The sequence below is a fragment of the Pinus tabuliformis genome, chromosome 1_2 (assembly GCF_031772625.1).
Source record: "Pinus tabuliformis cultivar Carrire ecotype Pingquan chromosome 1_2, CPIR1, whole genome shotgun sequence".
NCBI lineage: Eukaryota > Viridiplantae > Streptophyta > Pinopsida > Pinales > Pinaceae > Pinus > Pinus tabuliformis.
Window position 1 is genome coordinate 837,173,051 of NC_142298.1, and position 12,137 is coordinate 837,185,187.

Here is a 12,137-nt window from a genome sequence, read left to right on the forward strand (position 1 = left end):
ATATATCTTTTGTATATGCATATCTAATGTATATGCACAACTTCTAAATATGCACATATACGGAAGATATGCACATATATGGAAGATATTTGCATATATAATAGTTGTATATATACAGAAGACATGTGCATATACAAAAGTTGTACAACTTCTATATATGCACATCTTTTGTATCACATATCCTCCTTATATGTGCAACATCCATATATGTACATATCTTTCATATATGTACAACTTTCATATATGTGCATATATGAAAGTTGTGTGTTTATAGAAGATATGCATATATACAGAAGTTGCGCTATACATAAGTTATGCATATACGGAGGTTGAAGTAGTGCACAACTTTGGTATATGCACACATATGGAAGTTGTGCATATATGGTAGATGCATATATACAAAAATTGCATATATACATAATTTATGCACAAATTAAGCCATTGTATATGCGTAGCTTTCATATATGTGCAATTTTTGTATATGCACAACTTTCGTATATGCGAATATCCATTTGTGCATATATGGAAGATATGCGCATAATAAAAAATCTGCGGCTATATATAGGTTGAAATTCTGCACATCTTTCTTATATGCACATATCTTTCATATATACACAACTTTTGTATATGTGCAACTTCCGTATATGTGCACATTTTCTATATATGTACAACTTCCGTATATGCACAAATTTTGCATATATACACGTTCTGACATCCCACATCACATCTTCCGTGTATGCATATCTTTTATATATGTGCATCTACCATATATACACAATTTCCGTATATAAAAATTGCGCATATATGGAAATTGTACATATACGGAAGATATGTGCATATCTTCCGTATATGTGTAACATTTTTATATATGCATATCTTCTATATATGTACATCTTTTATGTATGTGCATCTATCGTACATGTGCAACTTCCAAATATGGAAATTTTTTATATACGGAAATTGTTCATATACGGAAGATATGCACATATATTTTGTATATGCGAAATTTTTCTATATGCACATATCTTCCAGGTATATGTGCAATTTTCGTATATACACATAACCTCCATGTATTTGAAACTTTAGTATATATAACTTTTGTATATATTCATCTTTTGTATATGCGCAACTTCCATATATGCGTAGCTTTCTTATATGTGTATATCTTCTGTATATGCATGTCTTTTATATATGTGAATCTATAGTATATGCACAACTTCCATATACAAAAATTGCATGTATACGGAAATGTGCACATATAAAAAAGTTATGTATATACGGAAGATATGCACATATCTTCCGTATATGCACAATCTCTGTATATGTGTAATTTCCATATATAGAAATTGCACATGTCTTCCATATATGCACAATTTTCATATACATAAATTGCGCATGTACGGAAATTGTGCATATACAGAAGATATGCACATATCTTCTGTATATCCCTAACTTTCTTATATGTGCATATCTTCCATATATGCACATCGTTTATTTATCTGCATCGTATATGCACAAATTCCATATATTGAAATTGCGCATATATTGAAATTGCGCATATATTGGAATTGTGCATATACAGAAGATATGTGCATACCTTTTGTATATACATAACTTTTTTATATGTGCATAACTTCTATATATGCACGTTTTCTTATGTATGTGCATTTACCGTATATACACATATTCCATATACAGAAATTGTGCATATACGCAATATATGCACATATTTTTTGTATATGTCCATCTTTTGTATATGTGCATCTACCATATATGCGCAACTTCCATTTATGCGCATATATTCTGTATATGCGTAAATTTCTTATATGTTCATATTTTCTGTATATGCACGTCTTTTATATATGTGCATCTACCGTATATGCACAATTTCCATATACAAAAATTATGCATATACGCGAAGATATGCATAACTTTCTTATATGTAAATATCTTTCATATGTGTACGTCTTTTATGTATGTGCATCTACCGTACATGTGCAACTTCCATACATGGAAATTTTACATATACAGAAATTGTGCATATATGGAAGATATGCGCATATCTTCTGTATATGCGAAATTTTTCTATATGCACATATCTTCCAGGTATATGTGCAACTTCTGTATATACACATAACCTCCATGTATGTGAAACTTTAGTATATATAACTTCCATATATGTGCATCTTTTGTATATGTGCATCAATCGTATATGCACAACTTCCGTATATGCACATATCTTCCGTATATGCGTAACTTTCTTATATGTGTATATCTTCTATATGCATGTCTTTTATATATGTGAATCTACAGTATATGCGCAACTTCCATATACAGAAATTGCGCATATACGAAAATGTTTACATATAAAAAAGTTATGTATATATGGAAGATATGCACATATCTTCCGTATATGCACAATTTCCGTAGATGCACAAGTTCTATATAGGGAAATTGCGGATATACAAAAATTGTGCATATACGGAAGATATGCGCATATCTTTGGCATATCCCTAACTTTCTTATATGTGCATATCTTCCGTATATGCAAGTCTTTTAGGTATCTTCATCGTGTACAAAAATTGCACATATATGGAAATTGTGCATATACGGAAGATATGTGCATATCTTCCGTCTATACATAAATTTCATATATGAGCAAATTTCATATACAAAAATTGCGCATATATAGAAATTGTGCATATACGGAAAATATGTGCATATCTTCCGTATATACATAAATTTCTTATAGTGCATATTCTCTGTATATGCATATCTTTTATGTATGTGTATCTACCGTATATACGCAAATTCCATATACAGAAATTGCGCATATACAGAAATTGTGCATATACGCAATATATGTGCATATTTTTCGTATATGTCCATCTTTTGTATATGTGTATCTACCGTATATGTGCAACTTTCGTATATGCACATATATTCCATATATACGTAAATTTCTTTTATGTGCATATCTTCCGTATATGCAGGTCTTTTATATATGTGCATCTACCGTATATGCGCAACTTCCATATATAAAAATTGTGCATATACAGAAGATATGCGCATATCTTCCATATATGTGTAACTTTCTTATATGAGCATATCTTCCATATATGTACATCTTTTATGTATGTGCATCTACCGTACATGTGCAACTATCATATATGGAAATTTTGCATATACGGAAATTGTGCATATACGGAAGATATGTGCATATCTTCTGTATATGTGAAACTTTTCTATATGCACATATCTTCCAAGTATATGTGAAACTTACATATATACACATAACCTCTATGTATGTGAAACTTTAATGCAAGGCCATATCAACAATATGCTATGCCCTCATGCAAGACAACAACCATTACTCTATTGTACACGTTACTACATGCAACCAACAATATGCATAAGCAATTCCTAACCAACTACAAATATGCATAAATGCATGTAGTTGAACATAATTGACTAGTTCTTGTAATCAACCTACAAGACTGATACATGTAATCAAAATATTCAAAAGTAAACTAATATACAAGGATATAAGTAGGAGACATAAAAGCAACATATAAGTGACATGTAACATGTAACCTGTCACGTGCTCATGAAAAATACTCTTCGTGAAATCAACATCAAATTCTCCATGATAACCATACTACAACCCTAATACATCATCAATCCAATGCAACAAGTATATAAGTGTAAGAGACATACATGCAACTGACATGCATGCATGAATAACACATTCAACCCATGCAGTCTGAGAGTTGAAGATATGCGCAACAGCATATCTTTCGTATATGCACATTTTGCATCTATCGTATATGCACAACTTCCATATATGGAAATTGCGCATATACGAAAATTGTACATATAGAGAAGATATGTGCATATCTTCCTTATATGCGAAACTTCTCTATATGCACATATCTTCCAGGTATATGTGCAACTTCTGTATATACGCATAACCTCCATGTATGCGCAACTTTAGTATATGTAACTTCTGAATATGTGCATCTAGATAGTGCTTATGTCAAGGCTAGACGTGTTTTTATTTGGGATAATAAGAAAATATATTAGCTATATGTTTGTATAACGAATATAATGGTTGTAGTTTTTCATGTTCTATTAAACTAAAATGAAGTATTCATTAAAAGTACATATATATATATATATATATATATATATATATATAGTGTCATTGAGACTCTTTTATAAATATTAAATCTCATATATGTAATTTTTGTTGATCATAGTAAAATTATAATTAGAAGGACAAAAACTATATACTACTATGTATTTGTACACACACATATATATTTCACTCATATTTTATTATTTTCCATTAAACAAAATGGTAATAAACATTTTTTCAATGTCTATAATAATATGTGGGCCATCAATATTTGTACATATACATTAAATTATATATATCTCCATTTTATTGTATAAATAATATATACATTGTCATGAATAATTTGTAATTGGATATTTGTTACTTATCCTTGGGTAAAATAATAAACTATTTAAAAAAAATCAAACTTAATTAAATAATGATATTTGGTTGTCCAATAACAAGTCCTTTGAGACCATGAAAAATAGAATGCCATACAAAGCTGGTTTGAATAATCTTTTCTTTTCTTTCCTTATTTGTCAGAGAATTTAAATTAATTATTTAATATATTTATAATTTAAATATATAAAATAAGAATAATAGTTATAAAATAGTTAGTTTTTATTTTAAAATTATATATCACAAATTTAAAAACTAATTTAATTATATTAATTCAAAATATTTTAAAAACTATATATTCATTAACACTAATAAAAATGTTCATTAAAAGAAAACCTAACATGATAAAATTAACAAATATATATTATAAATAACAATAACACTAAATGTCGAATATATTATCAAAAATGTTTATTTTTTATGAAATTTTTTAAAAATATTTTAAACCAAATTTTGAATTTTGAAAACATTTTTAACCACACTTTGAATTTTTGAAATATTTTCTTTTAAAATAGAAAATTTTAATAATTTTTTGAAAAGTATTCATTATTGATTAAGTTATTAACATGAAAAGAACCACAATTAAACTGTTAAATTAAAACATGTAAGCTATTTATAAAAACACCATTAAATTTCTAATGTTTATTACAAATGTTTGGTTTTTCAAAGTTTTGAAAACATTTTTACTCAAACTTTAAATTTTTGAAATGTTTTATATGCAATATTCGTTTCAAAATATATAATTTTGATATTAAAAAAAAAATTAATTTGCTTCTCAAAAACTTAGCACTATGTAAGTTAAAAAGATAATTAGAAGATTTTCAAAATTTAAATAAAAATAAATTGAAAAATACTCGTTGGATAGATATATAATGTAGACCATTGAAATTTTAGTGGAAATTTCATTATGATAAAGTTTGATAGATATATAATGTAGACCATCGAATTTATTGTTAAAATACAGAAAATGTTTCATTGAACTAAAGATTGTTAATTGTCACATTTAAAAAATTACCACATACTGTTTTTGGAGAGGACAACCAAGGCCTTAACTTAGGGAAGAAAAGGAAAAAATTCCATATTATAATCATTAACAGAGACAAAATTTGAGCGGAATAGAAAGATAGAGTCACTGTTAGTGAATCACCATTTGGGGCTCTCTTGTAAATAAAAAGCTATTGTTGAATGACGTCGTTACATATTTACAATAACATCCCCAATCCTCGAACAATGGAGAGACAATCCCAGATCCATATAACAGACTTGTTGAGGATGTCATTAAACTCATTCAATGGTATTCCCATTCACCTTTGTTGGATTTCATCTCCATATTGCATCAGCAGGGCTTTAGAAAGGGATGTATGGATGCATCCTAGAGGATGCAGCTCATTTGCCATTTCATAAATTACTATATTAAGCTCATGCTCAGCTATAACAAGGCACAAAATGTCACATGGGAAAGGAGAAACCTCCTAGCACATATCTAACAATAGATGATTGAATAGAAAGCTTTGAGCGTCTCTTGTCTCTGTCATGTAGTTGAAAACTCCCTTCATCACACATAGCGGGATTTGATTCTCTAATTTAATAATATAGTGCGTGATACACATGCAATAAGCCACACAAAAACCTTTGTTTTAGAGTCTAAGCTGTGTACTGATATAGAAGAGGAGGATGTGAGGATTAATGATTGTAAAAGGAAGGATAAATCTACGAACCATCATTAGAGTGAATTTTTGAGAATACTCACCGAAATTGTAAGAGTGAAACGAACTTGGCATAGGTTATGTGAGAATGTGGCCGTGAACTTTATCTCTTGTACCTCTTCACCTGTGAAAGCTCTACACAAGGAGTTTCAGTATCTTTCTCCATATTCCAATGGTGGTGAGGCCCAAGGGATATTAGCTATGGAATATAGGCTTCTGGTTTCATCGTTAATACATGAGTCACTGCGCGTTGGTTCACAACCATGTTTAGTCAAGGATCATCGATTCAATTTCAAATTCCAAACCAGTAATGGCACAGATTCAAGCTCTGTGGGTGAGCCTTATGTAGTCTCGAAAGTATGCTAGTTGGTTGTCATCCTCGGCTTGCCTTCCATACCAAAACGATAGGCTTGAAGGAGTAACGAAGAGGCAACGCATGGTGAGGTTTGTCAATAGAACCTGGTGAATCGCTGAAATCCATTTAAATGCATTGAAATAAATAAAATAGCACTATTTGAAATTCAAATTTGAATTCAAATCAAATGGGTAGATGAGTATTAATGTCGATAGATTGGATTACGTACTATCATGTATGCTATGTCCATGAAGCGTATTCTCGTTGGTATTATATGGTCATGGAGCTGTCGCCGGAAATAACCACATTATTTGTTCAAGAAATCGAGGAGATGGGAGTCCCCATATCAAGGCGGCCAAAACCCACTGTTAGGGTACTGTCTCTCGTACTCTTAAGTTGTAATAAATATCCTATAGGGGTTGAAATAAGTCTTACAGATAATAATGGCTCAAACAATTGATCTAGATACTCTACATCCAATCTCATTCTAAAATATTCCTAAAATATACAATCTTCAATTGTAAATTTCACCACCATACCCACAAAATACTGACTCATCCGTAAGAGAAAGGAAAGAACAATAGAGAGTAAAGAATCCAATTATATTTTGGAAATACTAAAACATGTCTCGATATAAACAGGGCCACGCTATTAAAAATAATATGTCTGCCAACTAAAAGTTGGGCATTAATATTTTATATGGAGTCTGAACAAAACAAATTGTATATCAAAAAAATATATCTGCAGCCGTAGCATCTATATGGTCCTATCACAAAAACACTTAACCCTAACCGTGCCCTAACCATGAATTCAATGCATCCTAAGTCGCGCGCAATCCTCACAGCTTCACCCGCACCTTGGAATTCTTAACAGTCACTGTGGCCTTGGCATCGAGCTGGTCGACGGTAAGGTCCCATCGCGCGCGAACTGTTATCTTCCATAACTTCAATTTCCCAAACTTTATCTTCACGGGAACATCTACCTTCAATTTCAGGGGAATGCTCGCCTGATTTATCTACGCATTGAGCGTAGACTTCATGGCATTGGTGAGCTTAGCACCGGTCCCACTGAGTTCCACGTCCAACAAAGTGGTGTTCTTGTGGCCCTGGTAGAATACCGGCAGGGAGCCTGTGCAGAGCTCCGAGCCTGAATACAAAACCGCGAGATGGCTGTTGTCGAGATAATATATACCGATCCTCTTGTTGGGATTCCGGGCCTTTATTTTCACATCGAATTGGCAATTTGTACTGAAATCGACGGGGTTGATGGTGAAATTAGTAATATGGATGTTGTCGACAGAGTATTTGGGGATCTTGGGCCAGAAGACAAAGTATAGAATGCCACAGGCGACCGCGACGATCACGACGAGTGATTAAAAAGCAAATGGTGCAGCACAAGCAGCGGCAACAGGAGCACCGACGCTTGGGAGGTGGTGACAAGTATTTGGGATGCTCTCTTCTGGAGATAACTTGGTCCTTTGGAACCTTAACTCTCATCCGCCTGTTTGAAGCAGGCGGAATGAGCGCGGGATCGACCCTGCCCTTCTCAGATGAAAGATTGCTAGAATTGGGCGCCAATGGAGCGCTCAGCTTCTCGTTTACATATTCGCCTGCATCCTTCTCGATATTTTCCATCATCGGATAGATTCTCTGGTGATCTGTCATCATGGCACCCAGCCCCGAGCTGCGAACAAAGCGATATGAACCGACTTAGGCTGACCAGATTCGATCCTGGGACTCCCCGAAACTTAAAATGGACCGACTTAAGCCGATGAGACTCGATGCTGGGGCTCCCAAAACTTAAAATGAATCAACTTAGGTTGACGAGATTCGATCCTGGGGCTCCCATAAACTTAAAGACCTTCATGCAATGATGGGAATGAATTCTGAAGGCATGCAGCATCCAAAAAATAGGCGTTAGTCTATGGCAACCAATATTTCCAATCTGCCTTTTGGAAGGTGAGGGAATGTAGCATAGGTCGCCTGGTGGAAAAAATGAGTAACGAAGCTACCCACAGTAGTGGAGCGGTTAGTATCGTGTACCAGTTTCGAACCACGCTCATATGCATTGTTCTGTGGATGTGCTTCGGCAACAAGCGGGATGAGGAGAACTTGTTATCTGTATAGGGCATCATGTCGGAGCTCTCCCTGATGAACTGACCTCTGGACGAAGTCTTACCAATTCCAGAGTTCTTCTATCGATGATAATGGGCATGGTTCACATAGAGGTTTGGGTTTTTGAAGAAAATGAAGGCACGGTTGGTTTTCCAGAGTGATTTCAAATTTGAATTTCATTCACCCGTGCACAATTTAAAAACTTGAGCATACTATCATGTATGCTCCATGCCATAACCTCCAAACACATGGCATACCCCATGGTACTATCAACGCAATTTTTGGGAACCATCATGCGCATGGTGGATCATGTGGCATCGACAAAAGTCATGGTGGATGAATGTGAATACATATAGAGACATCAACACATTTTCCTATTAATCAGAATCTGTTAGCCGGGGAAATGATGCACACGGGTTGACAGCAAAAGTTGATGTCAAAACCCATCTCCCAAGACTATCCTTAGAGTCTCTTAATGGGTCTATAGGGGTGGAAATATTGGTTGCCCTCATTGTTAGTGTTTGGTTGTCAGAAAGATCTATTATTTCTACACTATCATTTTCATGAAATTAATAATAAGTAGCATTTCCTTCATTTTTAGCTAGTGCGAATACGTGCATTTCGGTTTTAGATAGTTCAAGATAACATGTAACAATTTTTACTGACTTTGTGAATGAATACACAATTTATTTTTTCTTTGTAAAAGGGTTAGAAGAAGATTGTTGTTTTCAGAACAAATTTTTAATAGTTTACAAAAAGTTTATAAGGCCAGAAACTAATACAACAATGTTTATGTACAACAAATTTACATGAAAACACTATAACTCAATAGAAAAAATTTGAACGAGGATATAAACCATTCTTTCAATCAAAATAAATCCCAAATAACTAATAAATGAAAACATATCACAGTTAAAATTAGCAGCGCCAGGGAACTCTTTAACATTTTTTAAGAAAAGCGGACCAATAAAAAGTAATCCACTGATTTTTATTCCCAAAGGACTGAGTTACATTCATCTGTTTTATATGCCATAGAATCAGAATCTATATAATATGTAATTATATGTGTAGCACTAGGGGTGGGTGGTCTTGGAGGTTGATCCTCCACTGGTGGCTCTGGTGGTGAGAGAAGGTCTCATCTTTACAATCTCATGGTCATCAACTCCAAGCCTTTTAGCCAATCGGCTTGCCTCAAAGAAACGCCTCACAAAATCCTCGATGTATTTGTTACCCTCTCTCACATTCATTTTCTTCCTGATCTCCTCTGGATAACTCCTGAGAGTATAATCTCTATTCAACTGAGCCCCCAGCTGCAGCAGTTCCTCCTGAAACTCGCTTAACATTGCTTCCTCGTTCGCTCCACTCTGCCTTATCTTTGGAGGGTCCGGTAGTGTCTCTGCAAGGCCATAAAAAACCAGATCAAAACTACTAAGTTTGGGTAGAAGCCTAATTTGATCAACAATTAGTTACGGTGAGAAGAAGATTTGTTAGGTCCTAGAGTACATGGGCAGTCTGTTCTTGGGCTGTTGCACTTCTGTACGACAACTTCGAAAGTTCCAGCCTAGGAATCTCTCTTGCCTAGGAAATCAGACTGTAGATTGAATAACTTCTTGACTGTTGCAGTAATGGATGAATGCTCAAACTGAGACAATGGATATGGTTTGTTAGCCCCATGTACCACTGAAACAACAATTTATTTAATTTAATACTCAATGTTATGGAAAATAATCGAATTATGGATGAAGGGAAGAAGATAGCGATAAGAGATTTGAAACTTGTTCCTTTGTCAATCCATGGCGAAATCATGATAGTGGGGACTCGAACCCCTAACCTGTCAAATTTGAAAAAGAAGGGGTTGGGGCCGATAATGTCGTCGGGGCTAGGCACGTCCTTCACAGGCATGGGAACGTGATCAAAGAATCCGTCGTGCTCATCATAAGTTATAAGGAACAATGTCTTATTCCATTGAGGGTTGGATCTAAGAATCTCGTACACCTCCTTCACGAATTTTTGTCCCTCGGCTACATCGTGTGAAGGATGGTCGACGTTGGCAAGGAAGAGCTTGGAATCCATGTAGCACTGCTCCACAACCACATAATTGGGAAACTTTCCATTCCTGGCATGGGCCTTGAATTGAGCTGAGTAGGAGTGGAAATCGCCAATATACTTGAGTTTTCTGAGATTTCTATAAAACGGAGTGGTTGGGATGTTCTGGTAATAAATCCCGAACGACAAACCTGACTCGCCTACTGATTCAAAGATGGTTTTCTATGGGTATCCATTGGCAAACAGCTTGGGGATATTGCTGGTGGCTCCATGGGAAGTCACAAAATGAGCGTAGAGTCTGTTGGGTTGATTCGAGGCTGGTACCGAAGGAAACTACCGATCAAATACTGCAAACTCACTTACGAGAGTGTTATATATGGGAAGAACCTTGGGTCCGAAGCCATTCATGACAGTCTGAGACATGTTGGGACCCCCCAAGGAAGTCACCTAATGGGTGAATCTGTTCATGGGTGCAGGATCCACGGAGGTGTTCTCGAAGCCAAAAATCTGGTCTCATATGGCCTGAAATGAGTGCCTCAGATCCGGATCCACATACTCTGCCTCATCTTTGAAGAAAAGACTCGCATAATTGGGATCATTGGTGGATATGGGATTTGACTCCTGGCTGCTAACCCCATTGATTATGGATTATGCAGCTTCATCCATGACCAAATTCCAGGAACCTTGTACATTATAGGAATTTAAATTTATATGTTGATCTCGTTGGTGCCACACTGCTTTATGGATTTTCTTCATCTCGTCTTCTACTTTAGGGAGTATATTCATCTCTTATTAGCATACTGCTTTATGGATTTTCTTCATCTTGTCTTCTACTTTAGGGAGTATATTCATCTCTTATTAGCATACTTCGAGTATTTAAGGTATTCAACTACTTAAATGTTCAAGTTTGTACCTATTCAAAAAATTCTTTTTCTTTGAAATTTTTATCATTTTCTTCAAGGATATACCATGCTTTATGACCATCCCCTTTTCATATATGAATGGATTGTTTACGAAATAAAACATATTTCTTGCAAAGACTTTATGTGACGGGATCAAACATGTTATAAGACTTATGATTTGTACAATAACCAACGCAAATACTTAGCTTCTACCTTAAATCCATATGATGCTTCACAAGGTATTTTTTACTCTAAATATTTAGTAGGAATTCTATTCTTTAGATATACATCAATATTAATGGCTTAAACCCAGAAAAAACTTTTACCTTTTATCATGCTTCCTACACATTCATCAAGTGTTATATTCTTCCTCTCGACTATTTCATTCTTCTTAGCAGTATATAGTAATACATATTGCTACAAAATGCCAGTTTTTTAACAATATTTGATGAAGCTCCTTGACATGTAGTCTCCTGCTTGATCTGACTTGCATATTTT

At 34.3% G+C, this 12,137-nt stretch overlaps 2 pseudogenes; both read right to left on the minus strand.

Annotated features, from left to right (window-relative positions):
* Positions 1-7,288: 7,288 nt before the first annotated feature.
* LOC149208534 (NDR1/HIN1-like protein 6 pseudogene) lies at positions 7,289-8,241 on the minus strand (annotated as a pseudogene).
* A 1,436-nt stretch (positions 8,242-9,677) lies between these two features.
* Positions 9,678-11,429, minus strand: LOC149208535 (non-specific phospholipase C2 pseudogene; annotated as a pseudogene).
* Positions 11,430-12,137: the final 708 nt, after the last annotated feature.